General features: G+C 40.3%; 1 long non-coding RNA gene across 1 annotated transcript; it reads left to right on the top strand.

Moving 5' to 3' along the window:
* Positions 1 to 14,394: 14,394 nt before the first annotated feature.
* LOC308633772 lies at positions 14,395 to 15,271 on the top strand. Its single transcript, XR_014018860.1, has 3 exons — positions 14,395 to 14,517; positions 14,835 to 15,074; positions 15,162 to 15,271. It is a non-coding gene; the product is annotated as an uncharacterized lncRNA (long non-coding RNA).
* Positions 15,272 to 27,813: the final 12,542 nt, after the last annotated feature.

The following is a 27,813-nucleotide window of genomic DNA, read 5'->3' as shown; positions in this document are numbered from 1 at the left end:
TTTTAAAAAAATTTGTTTGTTTAGATATACATGACAATAGGGTATATTTTGACATAGTTATACAAACGTGGGGTATATCTTATTCTAATTAGGATCCCAGTCTAATGGTTGTACATGATGTGGACATTCACTGGGGTATTCATATATGAACACAGGAACATTATATGTCAGATTCATTCTACTATCTTTCCTTTTCCCATCCCCCTTCGCCCCCTTTCATTTCCCTTTATCTAATTGTCCTTAAATTCTGTGTACTTAATTAGTGGAACGCAGGGTCAGAATTGGGGAAAGCTCTTTCTAATTTTTATTTCAGAACTTTGTCTCTTTCATGGAAAAGGGACCAGTTTTACAGTTTTCCCATTCGACAATGAATCCTGTGTAGTGATCTGGGTTGAATTGGACCATACTTTCAGATGTTCACCAGTAAGGTTTTACATTCTTTGTAGATTAAAGCTCCAGATGGTTTAACAGGGTTCTGGGCTTCTCCAGGTATCTTGGGCACCCAGGTGTACCTCCTCATTGCTGAGCTGTCTGCAGTATGTGTGCCAGCCTCTGCCCATGACTCTAGCTTGTTAAGTTTTCCTGTATAAAACACCTTGCCAACACACTAGCTGTGAGATAAAACCAGCATGTCACAGAAGAATTGTAGCTGTTAGAAAATGCGGAAACATTTTGACATCTGTCCATCCTTTGGGGATCAGTCCATTTTCTTGTGCTGACTTCTCCAGGGCTTTCTTCAGTCCAGATTAAAATGATCCTTTAAATTAGGCTTCCATCTTATCCCTGAGGATGCGTTCCCACTCTCAAAAATTCTTCTATAAAGATAATTTTAGGGAAAAAAGGTCATTTTTTGGTTTCATTTCAAGAAAATTGATTTTGACATTTCATCCTTATGGGAAGATTCTGATGAAAGACTTGTGTCGATGAATGAGTTGGTGCTGTGGGGGTGGATTCAAGAAAATAAATGAGGGGCTGGGGATACATCTCAGTTGGTAGAGTGTTTCCATTGCATGCACAAGGCCCTGGGTTTGATCCCCAGCACGACAAAAATAAAATAAAATAAAATAAATACAAAATAAAAATAAAAAAGGCAGGATCTGTTTTATGATGGTTTTCTAGGTTTTGGAAAGGGCACAGGAGTGACTGGTTTCAGTGACCAGTGGAGTTTGGAATCTTCTCACATGGAACACAAGGTTGGGAGCTGGACTGATTATCATGCCCCTGCATGCTTGAGGACCTCTCATGTAGGACAGGCTGAAGAGGGGAGGCCCTGGGATCAGACTGCCAGTGGCCACAGCTTGGGTCCATCAAGGAAAGATCCTTTGTTCTCTACTCCCAGAACAGTCTGTCTAACCTCAGGCAGGTTCTGCATTATGTTATAATTAAATATTTGCCCTTTTCTTTTTCATTAGATTGTGCCCTCTTTGAAAGCTGTGACTACTTCTTATATAATTATACCATAATAGGTACTTACAAAAATACGTTGCCCTCCCTGATCTGTACATATTAATAAGTTAAATTATTTACAGTTACAGCAGCCCTGTGGAAGAGATATAATGAGTCCCATTTCATAGATGAAAAGACTGAGGTTTAAGCTATTAAGTTGTTCACCCTAAGTCACGCAGCTCTTATGTGGGAGAACCACCTTAACAACCCACAATAAGAACCTAGAAAGTGATCCCCACATTGTCTTGATTTCAGAACTCCAGGTCTGAAGACTGATGCTGTTTTCCTTGCCTGGTCCTGAGCAGTGCTTGGTTAGGCATTCACATCTTGTTATTGACTGGTGTGAAATACTTCTTTGTGAAAAGATTGACTAAACAGGCCTCACCCATTATTTACTGACTTCTTTGAAAATAAAACATATTCCTTTCATGCTACTGCCTGCCTTCTAAGACCCAGAGATTTTTTTTTCCCCTTATCAAATGTCTCTTTTCCAAGAAGTACTAAATTTATCAAGTAAAGGGCATTTAGCTGGTTTTCACTTCTACTTACTTTTAAAAGTTTTTTTTTTTTTTTTTTTTTTTTTAGCATTTCACATCAGTTTTGGATAAAAATAATGTAGTTTTCAGAGAAATGTGGCAATTTTGGCCTCTGTGGGAAAGTGTGCTTTGGCCTCCAGTCAATGTCTTTTATGGGCTCCGGGGGATGCTGATGTGGGAGGCAGCATGGGCTATGGCTGTACTTCAGGTAAAGTCAGGCACAAGTGGGAATTAAATATGACCTTCTTGATTCCAGACCACCAGGGACAGCTAGGTGTACCCTCATTAATGGAATCTATGTTGAGCTTTGGGGAACAATAGGATATGGGAACCAGAGTTGTAAATCATAGTGAGCAGAGTTAACAGCCCCGGTTGTACATCTTTTTTAATGAGTTCAAAAGATTTCAAGTCCTTTGACTTTATATGCTGACACAGCCCAGGAGGAGGTGTGGAAAAATCATCACGGCTCAGTAGTTTGGGGTTTTAGAGGTAAAATGAAGCACAAGAGCCTGCTGACTAAATCCCAGTAGATCTGGAGCTGAAAGATGTGACTGAGTCAAAGGGGGCTGGGTGTGCATGAAGTCTAAAACCCTCCAAGGGGATACGTTTGGGAAATCTCCCACCTACTTAGTAAGTCCAGCTCTTGTCCCTGTTTGATCCATTATGTTCACGTGGCCCAATGGATTTACCTGCCTTCTCCACCAAGAGAAAGCTCACAGTCTCCATGAGTGTGTGGGAAGCTGGGGAGAGGAAGGCAGAGCCTGCAAGTTTAGTTTGTTTCTGAAGAGAAAAGAAAAAGGAAGGTCAAGGTTGAAGTCACCTAGGCAAATCTGTGAGGAAATGTGTTTCTTTTAGTCAAGGGACTTCTAAGTTAGAAAAAGCACAACACATTCACATGCACACACACACACGTGCAAGAAAACCCAAATGCTCCATGTAGAAACCTGAAACCACTCCCAAACTTCTTCTAGCTCTTCCATAGGCTAAAATTAAATTATTTTAATTTTTACAATAGTTGGTTCAGAACTCAAGTGTTGCTAAAGAAAGTATGTAGGATCTCTATGCTCTCTTGAGTTTCACTACAGTTCTGCTGGTATTAATGGGTTAGCTACTTGCTAGCTGGTCTCAAGCAATGGGTTTTATGTTTTATGCTATAAAAAGTGAGCTGTTTAATGAAAGCTTACATGAAATACTTGTGGGATTCCAGGTGCTCTTATGCAGACTTCTCACCTCTGGGAGTGTCATCATTCCCTTTGCTTAGAAGAGGAAGCCAAGGCTTAGAAGGATTCATGACTTGCACTTAAGGACACCCAGCTGTGTAGAGATAGAATTCAAATAGAGGTTTTAACACCCTCCCCCCACCACCCCATACTGGGAATTGGGCCCAGGGGTGCTCTACCACTGAGCTACACCTCCCCAGCCCTTTTTATTTGAGACAGGGTCTTGCTAAGTTGCCCAGGTTGGCTTCAAACTTGCTATCCTCCTGTCTCAGCCTCGTGAGTCACTGGGATTACAGCCATGTACCACATGCCCAGCCCAAATGCACAATTTTCTAACTGCAGGGTCCTCCAATATTTATTCTCAGATTTGAGTTTCCTTTTTTGTATTGATGTTTGGCTGCTGAAACCAAACCCATAACTTATTTCTAGTAAGTGTACTGATGGCAGGTATTAAATGTATTGAATTGAATTCTGGTTTCCTTTTATTTTCACTATTCTTATTTTCCCATTTCCAACATTTATTTACTTACCTATTTCTATCTTATTGATCTACCATCTGCCTGCCTATCTGTCTGTCTTTCCATCTATTTACACACATTTATTTAATAATTTGTCTGAAATATTTTAACGAGATATTTAGAAGATGTAGTGGCAAAGGAGAAGAAAACGTCTATGTAAAAATGGTTATACAGATCCAATAATTGCTGACATTTCTCATAGAGTCATTAAATCTAACATGTCTCATTTTACCCTTTTTCTTTCTTTTTTCTTTCTCCCTCTTTCTTCTTCTTCTCTTCCTCCTCCTTCAGTTGTAAAAGCCTAAAAGCCATCACCAAACTTTTGGCTATATGCAAATTGTTTTATTTTTTAACTGATAACTCAAACACAAATATTGCTAAATATGATGTCATTGACATTCATCTGGCTTTGGTTATAAGAGGTCCAACAGGTTTATAACAGATCATTTCCCCAGACAGAGTGGCAAGTGAAATGCATTATGGGAAGTTTTTGAAGGACATAATTTTATCTCATTGTTGAGAGAGAAAAAATGAACATCTGGGTTAATGTTGGACATTGCCGTTAACCACACACATTCTCTGAACCTGGGAGATAGATTTTTATCTTTCACATTGAAGAGAGAGCCCCAACTCCTCCCTACATAATACAATAGTTTTGTAGGCCAAGTTTTTGAAGATAGAAGGGTTAGTTCACCAGCAGATTCAGTCAAAATGCAGCTTCTTAGTGGTTTAAAAGTAGATGTGCTGAGTGACTTTAATTGACATGGTGTGGGACTTTTGAAAAAAATTAAAATCATTTAAATATGTTTTAGAAAAAGTAGAATGAACGTATCAAATATGTTATTTGGGAGACTCAATTTTGTAATGTAGGAGAAGGGGAGGGAAAGAGGAGGTACTGGGGAATGAAATCAACCAATTAAACATTTTTATTGTATGCACATATGAATCTTACTACTAGGTATAATTATAATGTGTTAATAAGAAAACAGTAAAAAGAAGTAGTGTGTGGGGAGGTGTTGGGATGTAGTTTAGTGGCAGAGAATTAAGCTATACTCTTAGGATACAATTCCCAGAACTGAAAAAAATCTGTATTATAAATATAAAATTTTTAAAAATGAATTGATTTTTGAGATCTTAGTTCAATAGCCATCCTGGTGGTGGCACACAAGGAAAATGTTATTAAGTGGTTAAGTTAAAAGCTAAAGTCTTGGAAATGTTGAGTGAGGATATATTATTTCACAGAGAGTTGTGGGCAAAAGGATGCATGCAGACGGAGACTTACAAGTCCTGCAGCCGCCGAGACTGATTCATTGGAAGGTTCTGGTGCCTCTCTGACCTTCTTCACCTCTTGAAATTTTGTTAAGTGTGACCTTCCTGCACTGAGTAAAGGTCACTTTGATTTGTGCTGTACTGCACTGTTGATGAATGTTCTGCTTATCAGCTTCTCTGTATTGCTTCAAATTCCCTTATACCTCTTGGGTCGTGCTTTTTCAGTTTGAGAACTAACATTTCAACATTTCATATGCATACCTATGAACTAAATTTTGAACACTTAAAGATAATCATCTAGCCTTTTTCATCATAATTTTAAGTATTTATGCATGATTCAGTTACCAGAATTATATATTTATATAATTTATATATTATATAAATATATAATTGATGCTTCACTTATTTCGATGGATTTAATAGAATAAAAATCCAATGAGTTATGACACATTAAAAAATGCATGAACATTCCACTATCTTTCCTGTCCCCATACACCCTCCTTAACTTCCCTCCCCCTTTCTCAATCAAATTTCTTCCATTTTTTCCCATGCCTCTCCCTTCCCCCTTATGGATCAACATCCACTTATCAGAGAGAACATTTGGCCTTTGGTTTTTTTGGGGATTGGCATACTTCTCTTAGCATGATCTCCAACTTCCTCCATTTACCTGCAAATGCCATGATTTTATTCTCTTTTAATGCTAATCCATTGTGTGTGTATATATAACAGTTTCTTTATCCATTCATCTATTCATCTATTGAAGGGCATCTAGGTTGCTTCCAGTTTAGCTATTGTGAATTGAGCTGCTATGACTATTGATGTGGCTGCATTACTATAGTATGCTGATTTTGTGTATAATGATTCAAAATGCATTCTGCTGTCATATATACCTAATTAAAATAAATAAATAAAATTTAAAAAAGAACTAATAAACAAATATTGGAAGAGATAGGCCTGTTTAACCTGATGTAAACATTATACAATGTATTGAAACAACATGGTTTCCCCAGCAGTATGTACAATTTTTGTGTTTTACACGTCAGTTAAATAAAAAAAAAGAAATATACTAAGAAAAAAAATGCATTAACAGGTTTTTTTCTGCACGAGTCAAAAAATTTACATCTTTCCCTCCTCAGAACTTAGTATCTTTTGTCCTTCTCTTAGAATTTTATTATTATCATGTACTTTTATGCTTGAATGTTTTCTTTTGATCCTATCAATTTAGTTCTCTGCAGAATACATGTCTGTTGTTCTTATGAACAAAAGGATCTAAGTGTTAAAATTAAAAAGAACTTTTTATTAGATTATCATAGATACTATTGCAGTTAAATGAAAACACCACAAATAATTTGATAAATATAAACACAACTTTTAGTGGGTTGACTTTGGGTGCATATTTGTGGCATCTTGATTTAAAGTCTCTATTTTAATAGCACCATGGTAAGATTCTAAATAACTAAGAAGTAATCCTTTGTTTTGAAATAAGCAGGAAAATGACTGTGAAAAGGAAGTTGGGGAAAGATCACTTCTACCATAGGAATTTCTGTAGCAAATCAGTTTTAGAAGAGTGAAGTTGAGATACAGAAGTTGAATCCCTTAAAACTATCCATGGCCCATTGCCCTTCAGAGAATTAGTGGTTTGAAGACAGCAGATGTGGAAACTCAGCAGAGTCATGAACAAGGTCAGGTTCAGGGATGTGCAACCTGTGCAGCTATGGAGGTCCCACTCTCACAGGGATCCTGCATTTGGGTTAAGACTCTGTTGTCACCAGCCTAATACTTTTTGAACAAGGGGCTTATATTTTTGGGGCCATCAAATTAGGTAGCTAGTGTTGGTCATGAGTGTTTGGGAGGGGTAAACATAGGCAGAGGAAGTTAGACAGTAGTTCCAGAGCCATCTGAAGTTAGATAGCACCATCTTGTGAGAGCAGATTTATTGAGTATTTTGGAATGTTTAGAACCAGAGCTTAAACCTTTGATAGTATAGAAATCATCCACTGTAAGAATATTTATAACTTGGAAATCTTCAAGCGCTACAAGTCAGGGCTTTTCCCTGATCACCACAACACTGTTCATGAACCCCTTAATAAAAGGTGAAATAATGTAACTAAAAGCTGATTGGCTGTACTTCTTGACTAACCATTAGACTAATAAAATTAAGTGGGATAATTATGATAGCTGAAATTAGTTGATATTTCATGAGTCAGGCACAATACTAAATACATTTCATTTAAGTGTCAAAAAAACTCTAGGAGGCTTCAATGTTTCCTTCCTCTTCCCAAAATTCATGCATTAAATCTGAACCCCCAAAGTGATGGTATTAGGAGGTGGGGGGACTTTTGGGAGGTGATTAGATCATGAGTGAAGAGTTCTCATCAATGAGATTAGTGTACCGGGGAGCCACAATGAATGACCACACCCTTCCAGTCCTGATGCCTCAGATTCTGACAAACCACTGTTTGCTCTGGTTTGGGCGGGGTGTAGCTTGGACAGTAACAAGGTCCTCTTTATGGGATGTGCCCCCAGGGTTGAGTTACATTCACCTGTCCCTTGTAACCCTGCCCCTTCTGGCCTTTTTTGGATAGAACTTTCTAAAGAACAAGAGTCCCCTCAATAAAAGCTCACTTCCAAACGTGTTATCGCCAGCCTCTGGTTACTTTCTGTTGCTCTACCTCTTGGGGAGCCTGAGGCCGAGAGCTGGGAAGCCGACCAGAAGCTTAGGTAAAGGTAAATTGTGTCTGTGTTTTATTTGGTGTCCCTGCAAATTCACATGAACAATCTTAAATTCAGCTGCCCGTGCAGGTCAGGGGCTGCAGTGTACTTTACAGAAGAGGCCAGAAGAGCTTGTTGTCTTTTTCACCAAAAAAAGATTCAGAAGGAAGCCACTATGAACCTCACCGGATTCTGAATCTGCAGGTTCCTAGAACATGAACTTCCCAGTCTCCAGAACTGTGAGAAATAAATCTCTGTGGTTAGTAAGCTGCCCAGTTTGTGGTAGTTTGTTACAAATGCCTGAATTGACTAAGACAAAGTGTGACTATTCCCATTCTACAGATGGAAAAATTGATGGGTAAAGAAGATGACTAATTTGCTTATTGGATGCCCCATTAGTAAGAGAGAGCAGCAAGCTAGGACTGTGTTTCTGTCATTCCTGGTTAAAAGCTGTTTCCTATGTCTTCATCATAATGGTTGCTACCTCATAGGGTTGTCATGAGGATTAATTGAAATAATACAGCTTCATAAACACTAGCTATTGTTTCACTCATTACTAAAAATATGAATATGAGAGACAGATATAAAAGATAAAATTAAAGCCACCCAAAGCAGACTGTCCTGAGATACTATTACCCCTACCGCCCTACCCCCACCCCCCATAACCCTCTCCCCCCAGCACTGACTCAGAAGCCAGACTCCTGGCGGCTCAGAGGCCCATGGGTTCATCATCTTTGTGTGATATTAAGCTTTTAAAAATGCTTTCTTTCTGCTCCCTTTTTTACTTATAAAATATGAATCATACTACTTTATTTGAAGTTTTATGTTTCAGTATATGATGGCTATATTATGTATACATATTTTTTAAGTTTTTAATTTGTTTTAATTAGTTAAACACGACAGTAGAATGCATTTATGCACTTTGATATATCATACATAGATGGAATATAATTTCTCATTTTTCTGTGTGTACATGTTGCAGAACCATTATGTATTTTTATAACATGGTTTATACAATGTTGCTTGAAATCTTAATTTCTAATGGCTGTAAAATATTGCCTTTTATTGGACCATAAGTTTTAAAATTTATGATGTTTACATATTTTGATATTATAAAGTGGTGATAAACATGCTTTCTCATATCTTTTTTTAAATCTCTATTTCTTTTCTTCCTTCATTTTTCTTTCCTTCCTTCCTTCCTTCCTTCTTTCCTACTTGCCTACCTGGAATGAGATCCAGGGCCACAAGCTGCTGGGCCGGTGCTCTACCACTGTGCGGCATTCCCCAGCCTCTCTGATTATTCCCATAATATAGAGTCCTCAGGAATACATGATGGATGTATTCCAGCAATTTTTAATATTACTGTTGAGTTGCTTTTTTTTAAGAGTTAATGTCTTTATATTTCTACCCATAAAATGAGTGCTAGTGTTTAAGGAGATCTTTATACCAGATGTGTGGAAATAGCTTATCTCTGCCCACCAGTGGACTTCCTCTGGTCTATAGCTTCTAACTTGCTCTGATTCAACATTAAATCATCTCCATCAAAAAGAGTAGATTCAATTCTTTTCTTTCTTCCTTGACCTCATGATGACCATATGCAAAGATGGTTCACTAGGGCAAGGCGTTAAGGTTGCCTTCAGTGAATAACGTGGCCTTTTTTTAGTCATTTTCTAAATAGGGGACAAAAAGAATCTTCTTTCTAGAGAAAGGCGTGCTCTCCTTTTCTGTTGCAGTTGTGGTGGTCAATTTTGTGTGTCAATTTGACTAGATGTTATGGTTTCAATATTAGGTGTTCACCAAAACTAATGTGTGAGATAAGGAAAGAAAGTTTAGAGGTGAAATGATTGGGTTATGAGAGTCTTAACCTAATCAGTATATTAATCCCTATCAAGGGATTCACTGGGTGGTGACTATAGGCAGGTAGGGTTGTGGCTGGAGGAAGTAGGTCATTGGGGTTGAGACTTTGGGGTTTATATTTTGTCTGCGGTGAGGGAAGGTCTCTCTCTCTCTCACCTCCCACTTCCCAGTGCTATGTCCCAGTTGCTTTCCTCTGCCATACACTTCTGCATGATGTTTTGCCTCACCTTATGCCCTCAGGAATGCAATTAGCTATCTATGGACTCAGACCTCTGAAACCATGAGCCCCTAAATAAGCTTTTTCTCCTCTAGTTGTTCTTATCAGATCTTTTGGTTGCAGCAGCAAACACTTGATTATAGTTCCATGTTATTCAGCCAAACACTAATGTTGGTGTTGCTAGAAGGTATTCATTTGGTAAATGTGATTAACAAAACTCAAGCCTTTGGTGATGGCCAGAGACAGCCATCTCTTTCTCCCACATTTGAGTGGAGTTTGCAGGAGGCTGTTTATACTCCTGATGGCTCCCCTGAGTCCTTGGAGAAAGCCAGCCTGAGATAAAGTTAGTTCTCACAGAACCAAGAGGTCACCAATTGAGTCTGGTCCCTGATAGAACCATGCCCAAGTCTATTCAAGCTCTGCATTTTTGCCTAAACAAATACATCTATTTTTATTTATTTATTTATTTATTTATTTATTTATTTATTTATTTATTTATTATTTGTTTTAAGTAGTTACACATGACAGTACAATGACAAATACATCTATTTTAATGCTTAATCCACCTTGCACTTTGGAATAAACACTTTCTACTAGTACACCTAGAAAAATCAAGAACTGAAGTGTGTCTTTCCTGATTTAACAACACTCTTAACTGTCTCTCTAATTTTCTCAAGATAAAACCAGACTGTCGTCTCTCCAGCCCCTTCCCATACTGCTGCCCCTATTTGCACCTTCCCTTTAACTTCCCAGAAACATATTCACTTCCCAGGTTTTGTTCTATGGTCATTGTCAGACTTTTGCACACCCTGCTCTCTCTGCCTGATGAATGCCTACTTGTCTGTGGCAGGCATTATTGATGGCTGCTCAAAGTCAATTTATCCCTTTGTCACCTTCCACTCCAGAGGCTGAATTCAATAATGCCTATCCTCTTGGCCTCCCTAGTGGCTAAGGGCAGTTATGTGGTCTTATTATGGTCTATGGCTCATAATAATAATTTATTGGGGGTTGTTTCTGGGGAAGATTTTTTTGTAACCTGCTGAAAATGGGACAGCATAGCTATTTCAGTTCTTCCTCATTCTTCCTTGATGCAAGGCCTGGAGCTATGTCAGTCTTTCTGGGCCAGATGGTGACAAATATGAGAGAAAGAACAAGAGGTCCTCAAAATGGCAGACCTGACACCTAAGGTAGCAGCTACTTACCTCTGGAACTTACCCTATGTTAAAGATGCTTTAAGTTAGATTTTTCTATTACTTGCAGCTGAAAGCATTCCTAACTGATATATTTTCATCATCTGCTCAGATGGCATTTCCTTCAAGATGTCTCCCAGGGTCCCAAGATGGGTTTAGTGTTCTCTTCTCTAAGTGTAATGGCAGGTACTGTGCCTACTCTCACCATAGCACTCAGCTATGTACATATCTCTTGCTCTCTCTCTGGACCTTAAAATCCTTGAATGTAGGACTCGTGTTTAATGCACACTTGTTTCTCACCCAGTACTTACAGAGTAAATGTTCTGTGATAGCTATTATATAAAATTAATACATGCCTTTATCAACTTATTCCCTAGAAAAAGATAAAACAAAAGTAAGAAGAGAGGACATCTCTTTTTCCTCCCTTCTCTCCAACCACACTCTCTTTTGTATGGCTTATTTGCCAAGGAACTGCCTTTTGAAAATAAGGTCACAACTCCCATGAGCCCTTGAATGGACAAGCCCACCTTTTTCTCCCAAGAGCTCTGTCTGCAAATATCTTTGTATCCAGTAGCCTAATTTGATCTGAAGTGCCTTTATGTATTATTTAATTCTTCATTCAAAGCTTTAACTTAGTCCACAAACTCATAAGCTAAGTTCATCATGCTTCTGAAGAAGTCAACTGTTTTACATTCAACACCAACTCTGAGCATTTAAATTCCCATGGTTGCCTTTTTTGGATTCCTGGTGCACCATCTGGTAAAATGTGTGTGTGTATATTGTATTGTATTTCATGGGTATTGGAAAGCTTGGGATTCATTTATTAAACTCAGAGCAACTGTGGTCTAAGAGAATTTTCAAAGGAAATACACAAAATACTCTCTTACTTAAAGGTTTATTTATTTATTTATTTTTCTGTTGTGAATAACCCACAGAGAAGATGGGAACATAGAGCAATGTGACAGTTCTGAGAACGTGATGGCATGTAAAGCTGCTGCAGAGAACAGAACTTGCAGAGTTATGTGGCACTCTGGGGGTGTCAGGAAAACTTCCCAGACAGAATTATTTCACTCATTTTGTAATGACCCATATTTACCTTAAGTAATCTATTCTGTGATCCCTCAATGAACAATTTACTGCTATAGAATCAAGAAATGCACTAGCCTCCATTGGGTGACGGGCAAAATCTTAAGTGTTTCTGCAGTTTCTGGTCTGCTAAATGTGTCAGGCCGTTTATTTTTCAAAAACCGACACATAAAACACTTAATTCAACTTAACAACAACGTTTGGCTTCTAGGCAGATTCTTGTGTGTGACTTCAACAGGTTTTTTTGAGTTAGCTATGAGCATTTGTGAAGGGTATTGCATGAATTAAAAATGGTTGTGCACAGACAATTAAGTGTTACCTTGCTATTTATGCTGCTATATCCCTTGATGCAAATCCCAATAGAAAAATCTGCTTATCCATGGAACTATTCCTAGCAGAATATCTTTCCAGTTCCATGAAACTAAAGAGAAAACTTAAAACATGTGAGGAAAAAATGCACACGGGGTTTTTGTGCTTTATCACCTTTTTCCAAAGCCAGGAAGCTTTTGCTGTGATGAAAATCCTGCCTTCTAGGTTGCTCAGCAACAGCTGCCCCTCAGTAAATGAAGACTACCTGATGCTGGCTTCAAAGAAAATTCTGTGCAGAATGCATTAGTATACTTAAGGATCTTCTATTTTATGTGTTTATTCAGATCAGAAGCTTTGGCCTGTCTTGGGTCTTTTTGGAGACCGAAGGCCTTGGTTTAGTGCTGTCTGCTGTCCAGAATTGACTTGATTGACTGGGGATATATAAGTGCTGATAGTGATTTTGGAATTCAGAATCAGTTCCTCATTTCACATGTGTTGAAGGTTAAACAATGGAGAAATAACAAGGCAAGTGTAGAAAGTAGGTTTTATTGAGGGGACAGAACAGAAATAGACTTCTCAGGACAGAAGGGGACCCAGAACTGGTGTTGGTGTGAAGGAGGTGTGTCTTGCCCCTTTACAGATCTCATGTTTCCTTCTCTTCCCCAACCCCCTTCCTGTCTTGTCTACCTGTCCAAAAGGCAGGAAAAGAGCCACCCAGGGGTTAATCATTAGCAACTCTTTGTGTTGAGTGGAGTGATCATTCACTCTACACTGACAGCCTGTCTTTTGCCACAGTCTCGGTCCTTGTGAGACAGAATAGGGAGGCCTTAATCCCTGCTCCTCTCTCTCCACCAAAGTATTAATATATAACATAAGCTGTTTTAAAAAGACGTTTCCATATATGGCCAGCTTCAGGAGCTGCTGACTTCCTCCAAAGCTTGCAATAGACTTTCCCACAACCTATGCATGTGCAAAATGCCTGATATTAACTGCTGTATAACCTTCATGGGGTGGTGGAAGTGAGCACCTCAGCCATCTTTTGTGAGTTGAGTGCAGAGAACCCAATGCACAAAGGCAGATCATCCTATCAAGTGCAAACCTTGGTTCTGGGAGCAGAAGACCAATGTGTGCAGCAATCCTGAGTTGAGTGCAACTGCTACCAAGCGTGCCTGTGCAAGGCAGTCCAGGGTCCAGGTCCTACACCTGTGCTGACTCCCTTGTGGTGTTTCCTGTTTTGTGATATTTATCTTTTATTGAGCAAGAGAACCCTGGGCTGATTGGCAATGCTTGGTTAGTGCTGCCTTAGGGAGTAAAATTGGGAAGGGGGCTGAGTTTATTTCCAGAGAGTTCTGTATTAATCTGTGATCTTGCCTTGTGAGTTGAGTGCGGAGAAACCAGTGATCTGTGACTTCCTAAACTATTGGTATAGTCATGGGCACACAGGAGGAAAATAATCAACATCTACTGAACATTTACTATGAGTTAGATGCCTTCAAAGCACTTCTTATATTTCAATGTATTTAAATTCTTTGATTCTCATAATAATCATATGAGATAACCACAGTTTTAGCATTTCATTTTAGGAACGACAAAACTGAAGCTCAGGGAGGCTGACTTGTCTGAGGTCACACATCTGGGATTTAGCCCAAGCAGTGTGACTCCTCTTCCAGGCTCTTCATTATTCAAATATGTTTATTTAAATTATTGTGTTCCAACCACAAGCTAATTTGTTTACTTTTCTAAGGCAATAATTCTAGGCATGCCACAATTTTTATCTTTAGGAATTTGGGGAAAAAGAGAAATTAATAATAACTGGTATTTGTGTAACTGTTCATGTATTACAAGGTATATTCCATATTTGAATGACAATCAAAGTTTCCATTTGTTAAGGATCTCCTATATGCTAGGTATCTCTCTAGAAGATTCTTTATATGCATTCTTTGTTTCATTTAAAAATATAGATATTAGTCTCTCTGAATGGTGAAGGAAAATGGAGACTCAGTGTGGCTGTGTGACCTCCCTGAGGCCAGACCACAAGCCTGCCCAGGTCACCAACCTGTACCTTGCTATCACTCAGGAGGAAACAGAAATGCAGAGTGCTGAGATCCTTACACTTGTCTTGTGGCTTAAAAGGCCACATGCTTTGCTCTACAGCAGGTCAGTTGCTGTTTTTTTTTTTTTTTTTTAACTGTAGGTTTGTGGTAAAATTTAATCAAGACACATCTTACAAATGAGGAGCCTGGAGTTTTAATGACTGGTTCAAGATGTTTCTAGTAAATGACTAAACCTGGACTTGAACCCAAAGATTCTGACTTCCGGTACTTAACCAGCAACTTACAATCTAAGCTGTAGGTTGCAGAAGACCCCCTTTCCTCTCAGGCCTCATGACAGGGTTGTTCCAGAGCCATTATCTCCACTAATGGCCAGTAAGTCATGCCATCATGCAGAATGACATGGTTCCTTTTGAATTTCAGATGACAAAATGGAGAGATACATATTGCTACTCATCTGAGTAGAATGCCAGCAGCCTGCAGCTGGTTGAAGTTCATCAGAGAAAACTGGGTCTTTCTGGTGCAGTGGCTGGCTCTGAGTCACACGTGACAGCATTCTCTGGAATGCAAGGAGAAGAAGCAGGGTGCAGCCTGTGCTCCAGGTTTTGGCCAGGGGCTAATACTTTGCACTTGCTCTACAGTTGTCTTCAGCTCCTGCAAGAGGTGACACAGGGCTGTTTTTTTTTTTTTTAAACATTTATTTATTTATCTCTCTGCTTTTCTTATTTATTTATTTATTTGTTTGTACAGGGCTGTTTTGACAGGTGAAGTAGCAAACTGCTGAGCCAGCAAATCCACCTCTCTGGGGGAGCCCCTGACTCACCAGGCTGCCTCTTGCTTGCCAATGGATTGGCCAATGAGGGTGGCAGGGGATATGGTAAGATACCAGGTGTGGAGCATCAGAGAGAGGTCAAAGCTACTTTTATGGGGGTTGTATGACTTAGGGAAAGATTGTAGTCTGAAGTTCCTGGAAGTAACAGCTTTTGAGTACAAGGCTGCCTGACTCCAAAGCCCAGTTCCCCTCCACGCCCGCCCCATGTCCTAACTAGACATTAACTTTCAAATTGGCATTATTCAAATTGTTCTGATTATAAAGCAGGCAATTCTAGTTATATATATGTTTTAACACAAGAATTCTATTTCTGGCCTTAGGATTCAAATGACTATGTTCATTCCTCTGTGGGGGTGTTGCTCTTTAGCTAAATTATCACAGCCCCAATAAATTGCTGTTTGAATTCGTTGTTTTGTTAATCTTGTTTTATATAAAACAATGATCAACAATGGACTCATTAACTAGTAACAGATATGTCACCAACACTCTCAGGCCTCATCTGTAATGGAGCCACTGCACGGGATTCTGATGGAATGTTCTGCAGCAATACTGAGGAGCAGGAGGCCTGGTGGGGCCAGCAGGAGTGACTCTAGTCAAGTGTTCATGGTGGGTTTGAATAATGAAGTGGGCTTTGGAATTTGGGGCAGGATGTGCAATCAGGAGGGTGTGATTCAGTGGTTGGTTCACTTTTCCCACTGAGGGAGCTTTTAATTTTTAGCCTGTTTACCTGGCATGACTCCATTTTCCTTTGGTTCACTGTGTGCCTGCTCTGCATCGGTGAGCTGCTTCCTGCTAATCCCAGTGCTAAGTATCCGGCTGCTACCACAGTGGTCACAGCCTCCTCTCAGGGACAAGTGGCTGGGTGAGAGTTGCCCAAACCTTTGTAGGGCATATATCTCAGGCATAAACATTGTGTGAACAAAAGTGGGCAGGGAAGACGACCTTGACAAAGTAGGAGACAAGGATGAGAGGAAAGACCTGGAGCTCATATGAGGACTGGAACAATCCTCATCTGGAGGCACAGCCAGAGGCATGAATCTGAGACAAATGAGCAATCTCTATGAAGATCAGCACTTTCCTAACATGGACCGTCCCTAGCAAAGGAGGAGGCAGAAAGGTTGTGTAGAAGACAGAGGAGTGTCCAACCAGAAGGGCTGGCTATGTTATGGAGTCCAACTCCTACCCATGATGGGAAAGACGACAGAATCAATACGTAAGAGATGGACACCTGTTGGGTGATATTTGAGTCTGATTCTCCACTGTGCAGCAGTGCATGCTGTCCCAGGATCCCAGTGACGGCAGTCAGAAGAAATTCTGGTGCATTCTCACAACCAGCCCAGGCAAGTCAACAACTGTCAGTATCCATTTAGGAATCAGGTCCAGCCAGGCTCATATTATGGTAACCTCTGTTTTCCAAATACCACTTGATCCTTACTTCAGTCCTAAGCTGACATTTGGGCTCATGTCTTACATATGTCATTTCTGCATGTCCCCAAGTCTCTGCCCCACACCTCTGAGAGTTTGTCTCTCTGATTCCCCTAGTCCTTATGTGAACACCTTTGATTCAGCAGTGGAGAGTTCACAATTGGGCAGTAGCTAATTTGGTCTTAGAAAACATTTCTTTACTCTTGAAATGATGGTATTGATGAATTAAAGAGTATAATAAGTGGCAGGAAAATTTCCATGGATTTCTGCTATAGAGTTACTGAAGTTATTCCTGACTTCTCATTGGAGAGTGTCATGTGGACTTAGTGGAAATTGTCAAAGGCAGTCTATTTTGCTTTTTTTTTTTTTTTGTCACAGTGACCAATGAGGAGGTAAGTCAATTTGATGCACAGGGAATTTTCCTGGCTTGGGTTATTTATGCTCAAATTCCTCAGTGTCTAATAACAAAGACACCTCTGCACATTAGGAATACCAGAAACAAAATGATTCCCCCTGAGAGTCTAAATGGAGTCACACATCTGGACTGAAATTTTTAAAAAACCATAAGATACTTCTATGTAGATGGAAGTTGAGCATAATATACACATAAGAGACAGATTTCTCCCCCATAACAGAGTTGTTCTCTTCCCCTGTAGAGTAATGATTAAATATTATTACCAGGCAGAAATCCCAATTGTGAAGATGAATTCTGAGCTAGTAGACCTCCAAGATGTCGTTCTCTACGAGTCATTGCTGGGGAGCTCTTGATGATCAAGATTGTTATAGAGCAATGTATTCAAAACCCATGCAAAAAGTCCTGCCCTGATTGGACCTGGGATCAATTAAATCAGGATCTGTGTGAAAGCTTTGCATTAGCCATACTGTAAAATTTCTCTGGAGGATTTCAGTGTGCAACTGAGCAGGTGACAGGTGTAGCAGGATATTGAGCTTCTCAGCTCTTTGGCGGGTGCCCCTGAGCAGGGGAGGTCACCTCTAGCCTCAATCTTTCTCCTCTGTATTGGAAGAAATGTGACCATATTTTTTGTAAAGTAGGTTGAGGGAACTGTTTGTTTAAAACCAATCCCTTCAGTGATAGGAAATGCCATGGTTGAATGTGTCCCCTAAGAATCCATGTGTTGGAAACTAACTGTCCAGTGCAGTGTTAGGGAGGTGGGGCCTTTGGATGGTGTTTAGGTCACCCTTGTAAATAGATGAATGTTGCTATAAAAGGACTTGTGGGTGTGAGATCATTGTCCCTTTCCTTTTTCACCTCCCATGATGTGAGAATACAAGCCCTGGTCTTGGACTTCTAGACTCTATAACTATGAGCATTAAATTTTTGTTTTTGACAAATTACTGAGTTTTAGGCCTTCTGTTATATTGGCATGGAGTAACGAAGAGAGGAAGTTATCTGAGTGCCATGCTGTCCATGTGGACATCCATTTGGGTCCACATTATAAGCTGGTGTCTTCCAACAGGGGACCCCTGTTATGCATGTGCTTCATTTTTGTCTTTCTTTCTCTCATCTGACTGTCCCTCTGTTTGTCAGCTGATCTGCCTTAACTGTTATTAAATTTGCTTATTTATATTATTTCCTAGGGGACACCTAGGAAAACATTACTATAAATCTTTAGTCAGTAGAAGACATTAGTGATGGGCTGAACCAATTAGAATTGCTGCCTAGGCTCTTGCCCCTCTGGATTGCCTTACTTGCTTTCTTGATCTGAAATCCCCCTTCCCATGCATCTCCTTGAGTCTTGGCATTTACTTGGCCTCTCATGTAAATCTCCTTGCCCATGTTTCCTCTCATTCCCCTCATTTCCTTTCTTATCCTTCATGTCCCTCTTAAAGGACTGTATTCCTTGCACAATCCTGCCATCAGAAATAGAAATCTCTCACATTTTTGAACTGCTGTAGCACTTTGTACCCTGTGTCTATTAAAATCATTCTATTATTTTTAATTCACAAATATTATCTGTGTTCATGGTGCACAACACGATGTTTTGACATCCATATGCATTGTGGAACAGCTAAATCAAGTTCATTAGCATACGTTTTACATAACATACTTGTTCTTTTTTTTGGTGGTTGCAAACTCTCTCTTGAAGTACTTATCACTTTGAACAGCAAACAGGTGGATGTCTACATAAATGACTTATCTCCTGGTAGTGGATATTACTGGTGATCTTCAAACTTCCATTCTGCCTGCAGCCGATTGAGTTTTTCAAAAAATGTTGCAACAATAATTCCAGTTTCATATGCTCTTTCAGAGCCTTTCCACCCAAACCATCAAGATGCAGAATCTGTGTTTATCTCCCTTGAAATTCAGTGGCAAATAATAGGTGATGAAGGTGAAGCTAAGTTAGGCAAGACAATGTAGCTGCCCTGATTCATCTTGACGCATGTGCCTCTAGAGTTCTGAGCTGCCAGGTAAGAAGTCCAGTGACTCTGAAGCCACCATTCTGGACAGACCATTCAGAGAGACTATACAGAGACAAAAATGCTTAATGAGCCATCTACTTATCTTGAAGCAGCTCCCCTCCCCTAGCTGACACTGTGCAGAGCAGAGATGAGTTGTTCCTGTCCAAGTTGCAGACTTGTAAGCTAAACTTGATTACTGTTGATTTTAGGCCACCAACTTCTGTGTGGTTTGTTATACTCACAAGTAACCAGAACATTACTTTCCCTCCTTCCTAACACAATTTTAAGTTTGCTCTACCATCTGGCCCTCTCTTTCCAGCTTGCATGACTGACTAGAAGAAGAAGGCCCCCCTGCCCATTCTTTGTTCTATTTGGCTTAGGGGAATCCAGTGTGCTTTCCAGTGGTTGTTTCAGGATTTAGTTTAGGTCTAGCTACAAGAGGGGTTTGTTGAAGACTTCTTAGTACGTGTATTTTCTCTCTGCTGAGAAAACATCTGGAAGGTACTCTCCCCCTCTTTCCTTAGATCTTATTATGTGCAGATGTTAAGTGTCCAGAACCCTGACACCTACGTCATTGCCAGCATAAGATAAAACCTGACCATGGAGGAGAGCAGAGGCCGAGAGTATCACAGAGGAATGGAAATGTGACTACTAGCTGACCCCATTCCCAAAGCCCACTCCACCATAGGACTTCTCATCACGTGAGTTTATAGGATTTCCCATCACATGAGTTTATCATTTGAATCAGGCTTCACTGTGAATCACACAGAACTAAAGGAACTAGGACTTCAGTGGGAGGATGCTTGATTGTTTTTCATGTAAAAGTCTGCAGAAACACAGCTCAGAATTGATGTGCCATCTCCACTCTATAAGTTCTCAGGGACCCAAGAAATTTCCAGATCATCACTCCATCATCTCTAAGATAGGATCCTTCCCATTAAGGTCCAATAAGATGATAGCCATCTTCTAGGCAGCTAAAAAGGGGGAAGGCCTAGAAAGAAGAAGGTGAAGTGTATTTACCATCTAACTTTTGAGGAAGTTACTTATAAACTGTTAAATGCATGTTAAATACACTTCTGCTTACATCTTGTTCCCTAAAACTTAATGCGATGGAGGCTGGGAAACTAGCTTATATTCGGCATATTAGGGGACAGCTGAGTCTCTGACACAGTGAGGCAGTAAATTTCTTTACCATTTAAAACGAGTTTATATTGGACTTTCTGTTAACTTCCAAGCAAAGAAATCTAGACTAATATACCCCACTTCTATCACATGAAGTTACATTTTTTTTTCCACATAAGAAGTCTGCCATAGTAACTTGCTCATGGTAGGGATCAATTAATATTTGTTGAGTCTCTGCTAGAAATCCCTTTAATAAATAACCAGTCTGTTGATCCAGAAGTTCAAGTCTTGGAGTCACCCAGTTAACAGACAATCATAGCAGTTGTGACTGTATCCCTTTCATTCATCTTACGTCTTCTGAGGGACAGGAAGTCTAAGTCAGGGATTTTTTTTTAATTAAATGCCAGTCTCATCAATGAGGTTGGCATTTAGTAACCCTCTAGGAGAGCAGGAGCCACATTTTGCTGCTGTATCCCAGCACATATTATATTGCCTGGCACACAGCAGACACGTAATCAGTATTCGTTGAACAAATGAGTGACTAGGTGAACTCGGATAGATTGATACAATTGCCTCAGGAACTGTGTTGAGGAAGATTCTCCGACTCTGTCTGGACTGAGTTATAAGCCATGACTCAGAGGTCAGCATGGAGAAAGCCTGGTTATTTGCCATTGCTGGTAATTGATGAAGAAATACTCCAGATGGTTCTTTCTGGTAAGTATCTATTCTTATACACCTTTCACATTTCATATAGATTTATACTTCAATTAGCCTCCATCTTGTCCTATGAAGTTACATTTTTTTCCACATAAGAAGTCTGCCATAGTAACTTGCTCATGGTAGGGATCAATTAATATTTATTGAGTCTCTGCTATGTTTTTTTTTTTTTGATAATAGTGCACTATACTCAGTGAGCAATCAATGAACTGCCCAGTTATTTTAATTAAATATCACCATGTAGTATTCATGTGTCTTTACCCAAATAGCACCTTTGAAACCTAAAACAGAAACGCAATCAGTGCATTACCATTTGTTAGTAATGCACTTAACTGAAGGAGTAGCATATATTAGAGAAAGAATTCAACCAACGAAAACCCTATGTAAAGAAGTTTTTTTTTTTTTTTTTTTTTTTTAAGGATAATAATTCAGAGTATATGTTAAGCATCTAGGAACAATGACAAGGACAGGAATGTCAAAATAGTCATGGTGATAATGGGAAGCTAATGAGACCCATGTGTGCAACGTGATCTCCCAGTGGAAGGGGCACGGTTATTTTAGATGGAATGCCTCCTGGGGCGGGGGGGTGGGGACAGCTCTTCACCAAGGATCTTTTTAGGTGCCACTGCATTTAAGAACGCCAAGGGTTCTTTTTAGACTCATCTGCCCCTGCCTTCAAAAGAGGCTTATATGGGGTTGGGGCTGTGGCTCAGTGGTAGAGTGCTTGCCTAGCATGTGGGAAGCACTGGGTTCAGTCCTCAGCACCACATAAAAAAATTAATAAGCAAAATAAAGGCATTGTGTCCATCTACAACTAAAAATAATTCAAAAAAGAGGCTCCCATGAGTGCAATAAAAAGAGAAATGGACGTAGATAATAATAGTCAATAATAGCTGATATTAGTAGAAGTCATGTTTTATGTACTGGGCAATACTCTATATTCAAGCTTAATTTGTTTCTCACAAGTTCTTCAAGGAGATAAGGAATGATTTATGATGAGAAATACATGGAGAGAATAATGCATAGCTCGCTTGAGGAGGATCAAGAGGTCTGGGTGGTTGATTCTAGAAAACACCACAATTATTTAAGACCAAGCTAGGAATCACTTACATTTGACCTAGAACAGGGACAAGAGAGGTGTACTTCAGTCAAGGGGCTTACACTGCATGCTGAAGACAGCATTTTAAAGATAGTGGGGTAGTTGAGACTGGTCCTCAGGTAGTTTTTTTGAGATCCTGGGCTGCACTGGCATGGATGGAATGGTCAGCCTCAGTGGTGTTCGGTTTATCTTTGGTAGTAATCACACAAATATGAACCCCTTGGCAGAAAAACGGTAGAGGAGATATAATTATCAGGGATTTTTTTTATCTTTCTGACTCTTAGAAATTATACGTCATTAGATTAGGGTATCTCTCCAACTCAAGAAATACACTATATATATATGGTTACTGAGATTGAAGGTTCTGTACTAGAAGGTGGCTTTCAGAAGCCCACATGTTGCTAGTAGCTCTTTTATTACCCAGACTCTATATAACTGGCCATCTTTCTGTCTGGAAACTTCATGGGGGACCCCAAATATATTATGAACAAAGCTACTAAATCCAACTCCATGCTGTGGTACTTCTTTTCCCTATAGTCTAGAAAATTTTTGAGATGATTTCAGAGATGAGGGCAAGACTTGTAGGCTTTTGTGTCATTGGGTTTAAGACACGATTTAAGGCAGGACAGGGACGGCCCTGGAAGCCCAGTTGCTTTTCCCAGGGAAGCTCTGGGTTACTTGGGGACGATCTTGCAAGTCCTTTGAGAATATCTAATTCAGTGCTGCCCATGGGACAGGAGGCTGTGAAAGAGATTTTTAAGAGAAATTTCAGTGGTGGAAGAAAACAGGCCATCTGTGATAAGGAATGGAGGAAATCACGTAGCATCAAGGAAGTAGAACGTGGGGGGAGAGGTTCAATCCTGTTTCATCTTGAGTATTTCATCCAGTGTTCTAATGTCTATACCAAACCAACTGACCAAGTAAGGGCTATGGCTCCCTCTAATGATTAGAACTCACAGTAGTTATGCAGAAATTAATACAATGTACTATTTGCTCCACATTCTGACAGAATATTGAACTAAAATGCCTGTGAAGTGAGAGAGGGATTGAATAAACTTATGAGATTCCTAAATGACTAATGGGATTGATTTGATGCTATAAGAAAATAAGTAACCCAGAGGGGATGGAGATGGGAGCTGAGAGCCGCAGTGGGGCCTCTTGCCTAGTCATAAGAAATAGCAAAATACAGTAAGAAACCTATTGGTGGACTGGGGGTTTGGCTCAGTGGTAGAGTGCTTGTCTGTCATGTGTGAGGCACTTGGTTTGATTCTCAGCACAGCATATAAATGCATAAATAAAAATAATTTTTTTTAAAAAGAAACTTACTGGCTATTTAAATCTTTTGGGAATAACTTGCCAGCTGCCAAACTAACAGTGGGATATCTTCCCCTCTGCCACTAGGAGATGGATATGTCTAAAGAAACTGAAATGCATTCATTGGCTTTTAGGACTCTGTGCCCACTAGTGCTACTGTCACCACACATGAGTCTGTGAACTTTGTCACGGCTTTGATGTCTTCCTATGCTTCAGGTGCCAACTTGCAAACAGTGCTCTGGTGGTGAGAGTCCAGAGAAGACGGACTGGCCAAGGGATTTGATTTTGGCAATGAAGGTGCTTCCATCTCCTGGAGTTTCCCCCTCTGGACTTCTTGTGTATTTCAGCAGAATTGTTTTATGGCTTGGACGTTGGGAATCAAATAAAATCTTGAGATCTGCCATGTTTCCCCCAGGGATTTCAGTTCTGGGCCCAAGTCCTCCTGCTTTTTCATTTCTCCTCCCATGTCTTCTTTATCTTCAGAGCCAATGAAACACAGGCAATTTAATTTTAGGAACACTAGGCCTGTCTAAATCAGAGTGTTGTGCAAATAGTCAGGGATCCCAGGAGCAGAACTGAGTGCTGATGGACGTCTTGCTGGTGGCCTGAGCCAGGACCTGGCCCTGCAGCTGCCTTGGTGTGAACAGAGGCATCTTTAAGGAGACTGCTGACTCTCTTCCAGATTGTTCTTTAGGTCCAATTATGAGTCTTCAAAAACTGAATCCCAAGGCTCTAGCAGTATGCTCAGAAAGTCCCTTTTGCCTGTTTTCTCTGCACTATGGAAGTCCTAAACTCACAGATCCAAGGATCTAGTTTGGTGTCCTATTTTTAGTGGTAAGTGGGTAAATTTCAAAGTGGATTCATGTCCCACACAGCCTCTGAGTTCAAGCAGGACTTCCAAGCTGAAACCTGGTACTCACTCCCTGCACAGTTTAGGGGTGGGAAGCAGCTTCTCTGGCAGAAATTCAGGGGCAGAGAGGAATAGGATGATAACTGGGGGCTCCTGTAGTGAGACTGTGGAAGGAGGCGGGGAACTCTGGAAAGGAAACCACTGTAGCTCCAACAGAGCAGAAGGAAGACCAGTGACTTCAATCCTGGGGAATCAACAGAATGTTTTTTAAAAAACATTTTCTCCAGTTCTCAAAACAACAGAAAAATTTCCTTTGTAATTTCTTCCTCGTTCCTTTCCCTTTCCCTTATCTCTCTTCCTCCTCTCATCTTTCCTTGACTTCCTTTCTCTCTCAGCATTTCCTAATGCAAAGAATCTAGGGAAAGTTCTTCATTGCAAGAGGGAGCTGCCCAGCCATGCCCCCTGCATTCTGTTGGTGTCATGTTGCTCTTTCATGATGCCCACCAAGGGTTATGGATCTAGGAATTATGAAAAATTGCTGTTTCCTTTATGGATCTGCATCATGCCTTCAACAGCCTTGTCTTTCTCTTTTGATAGGCAAGGCACAGAACTTCTGTGGTATACTAGGCAATTAAAACTAACTTTAACCACTCAAGCAGACCACAAATTCTGTGCTTAAAAGTGCAGGCCTTACCGAATACATTCTCATGTCCTATAGTGCCTAGGCTTAGTGTCAGACAGGAGGATCAGTCAACATTGACTCTGAACCTGAAGATGACTATCTGAACTGTCTCCCCCACTCCACTGAGACCTACTGGAAGGAGGGAACCATATTTAAACAACAATAAAATCAACCCCAAACAATAATAATACCCCCCCCCAAAAAAGAAAAAAACCTTTGACCTCCCCCCTGCAAGTATTATTTAGCAGAGTAACTAAAATTAAGCTATAGTACCTTGTTTGTGATCAGTGAGAGGTTTGATGTTTAGGTGTATCAGCACTCTTAAGAGTTCCTATAAACAGGGGCTGTGGACGTGGTTCAAGTGGTAGCACACTCGCCTAGCATGTGTGAGACACTGGGTTCGATTCTCAGCACCACATAAAAATAAAATAAAGATATTGTGTTCACCTAAAACTGAAAAATAGACATTTTTTTTTTTTAAAGAAAAGAGTTCCTATAAACAGAGCAGTAGAGAGTGTTAGGTAATTTTGTTTATTCTGCTATAATTTAAAAGAAGGAAAACTCAGACTCACTGTGCATGGACTATAAACCCTCTAAATCTGTGCTATCAGCTTGGGTAGCATCTCTTAGTTATAACACCGTGTTTTAGAATTCCATGACTGTTGCTCATTGACTTTCATTGATAGAATGTGCAGGAAATCTTTGGGCTGGGAAAACCCAGCATCGAATCTTAGCATTGAGGGAGTCTTGGTATGCAGAGCTGTGTGTCAGGCCTCAGGTGTGAGGAAGAGGCTGGGCAGGAAGAAGAAACGACATCAAGGAGCCCACCAGCTTCAGGTACTGACCCTCTTGCTGGGTGAAGAGATTATGCAGGCAAATGCGTCATCTCTCATCATCTCTCAACACCTGTGTTATTTACTCAGGCTTGGCCCCTCGACCACCCCAAAGAAGCCATTGTGAATTATTTGTTGTCCCAAAGCCATGAAAGAATAACTCAGTTTTCCCAAGTGAGATTTGGTATCTGCCGCTTCCAAGTTACATGATTGTGTTTTACTCCCACACTCACTCACCACAGGGTTTTCTTTGGTTAGGGTGGGTCCCCTTTGGCCTTGGCCTTGGTTGGTCACATTCTTTCACACAAATAGTGACTACTAAAGATACCAGGTTTTCTAACAGCTCCTGGCGGTCCAGCAGCTTTCAGCAGGTGTGGCTTCAGTTTATATTTAGTCTCTCAGACACCTTTGCGGGCTCTTCTCGCCATGAGGTGAGTGAGGGTCAAATGGCCACACTACAAATCATCTTCCTGGACATGTTCTCAGAGAGTCACTTCTAAGGGAACAGGCTCAGGCCACCTGTGTGGAGCACTTTCTACCCAGAAGTTCGAAGCTAAGGCCAATTGGCCTAAGCACAGTTCTTACTTGGAGGAAGGTGGGTATGTCACTCAGAGAGAGAACCTGAGTTTCTTTCCTACAGTCACAGGGAGCGTGTGGCAGACAGGAACAGAAGGCCCCAGCTTCCTACCTTAGGTACAGGCACAGGAAGGCTAACTTTGACTTGGTTGGGTTCCCTTGATCCACTCTTCATTTAACCATGGGAGTAAACTCTCCTTGTTCTGGCCTGCTTCCCTTGTAGGGCCACTAGGAAACTTTGTCCTGTGGGGCTCTTGCTGAACAAAACACAGGGACTTGATGTGGGAGAGCCAATCGCCAGGTCCATGTGGCCTTTTTGCAGCTGCGTGGTTGTGAGAAATCACATTTCTATCGGAGATCAAGTTTCCTTATATGTAAGTGGGACTGCAAAGCTGATGACAGGAAGGGTCCCCCTCAATGGGATAATGCAACAGAAAGTGTTCAAACATTTAAAAAAAACCCTGTGAGTGTTTGTGAAATGGAAAACTATGCCAACAGAAATAAACATTAAATATTCAGCCCCCGAGGGAGTGTTAAGCCTCTGCATCTGAGCCTGTTTATCTAGTACTCACTTTTTTTGGAATTTCTTGAAACCAAGATTCTTCCTGCTGTCTGCATCACTCACTGACCCCCAGTGGCCTAAGATGCTTCCTAAAGAACATTGTTCTCCGTTATTACCATGACCAGTGACTTTGTCCTCATGTTCATTCTTCTAGAAGAATGTGGACTTTGATACTTTTTATATCTTCTTCTTTTGCTGTTTCAAAGGCTCTCTATTGTGTAAAGTTTAAATCCTCTTCCCCTTTGCCTTCTAGTCTCTGGCCCCTACCATTCTTATCCCCCTTTGGCCCATATTTTTCTCTGAGCTTCAGCCTTTACTGAACACTGACTGTTCCTGATTCTTCTTTGCAGGTTGACTTCCTTCTATCTGGAAGATCCTTCACTCAGGTGTTTACTTAGAAGACACCTTCAAGATGCCTCAAATGTCCCTTGTGATGTTTCTTCTAGTTCTCATGCTCATCTTTAAAAAATTTTTTTTATATATTGATGAAGCTTTTTAAAAATTCATTTATTTATATGTGGTGCTGAGAATCAAATCCAGTGCCTCACACAGCTAGGCAAGGGCTCTACCATGGAGCCACAAATCTAGCCCCTCTCATCTCATCTAATGACTGTCCATCTGTTCATCCATCCATCCATCCAAGCATCCATTCATCCATTCATCTATCCATTCATCCATTCATCATTTTATATCTGTAAACAAATAGTTCAATCTCCAACACACACACACACACACACACACACACACACACACACACACCACTACATTGAAAGCGGTTGTTTGCAAGTCTGCAAGGTCCTCTATCAGACTCTGAGTTCCTGTTGGTGGGTTCATGGGTTCTTTATATCCCTCTCATCGAGCATGATGCTTTACAGGTTGTAGGAGGCCCATTAATATTCACTGAATAAATTACCAAAATGAAGAAACTGTATTCTTTACAATCAGACTGTGAAGTCTACAAGAGCAAAC

The sequence above is a fragment of the Spermophilus citellus genome (genome assembly GCF_964194105.1).
Source record: "Spermophilus citellus genome assembly, chromosome: 14".
NCBI lineage: Eukaryota > Metazoa > Chordata > Mammalia > Rodentia > Sciuridae > Spermophilus > Spermophilus citellus.
This window is presented reverse-complemented; position numbering and strand designations above follow the sequence as displayed.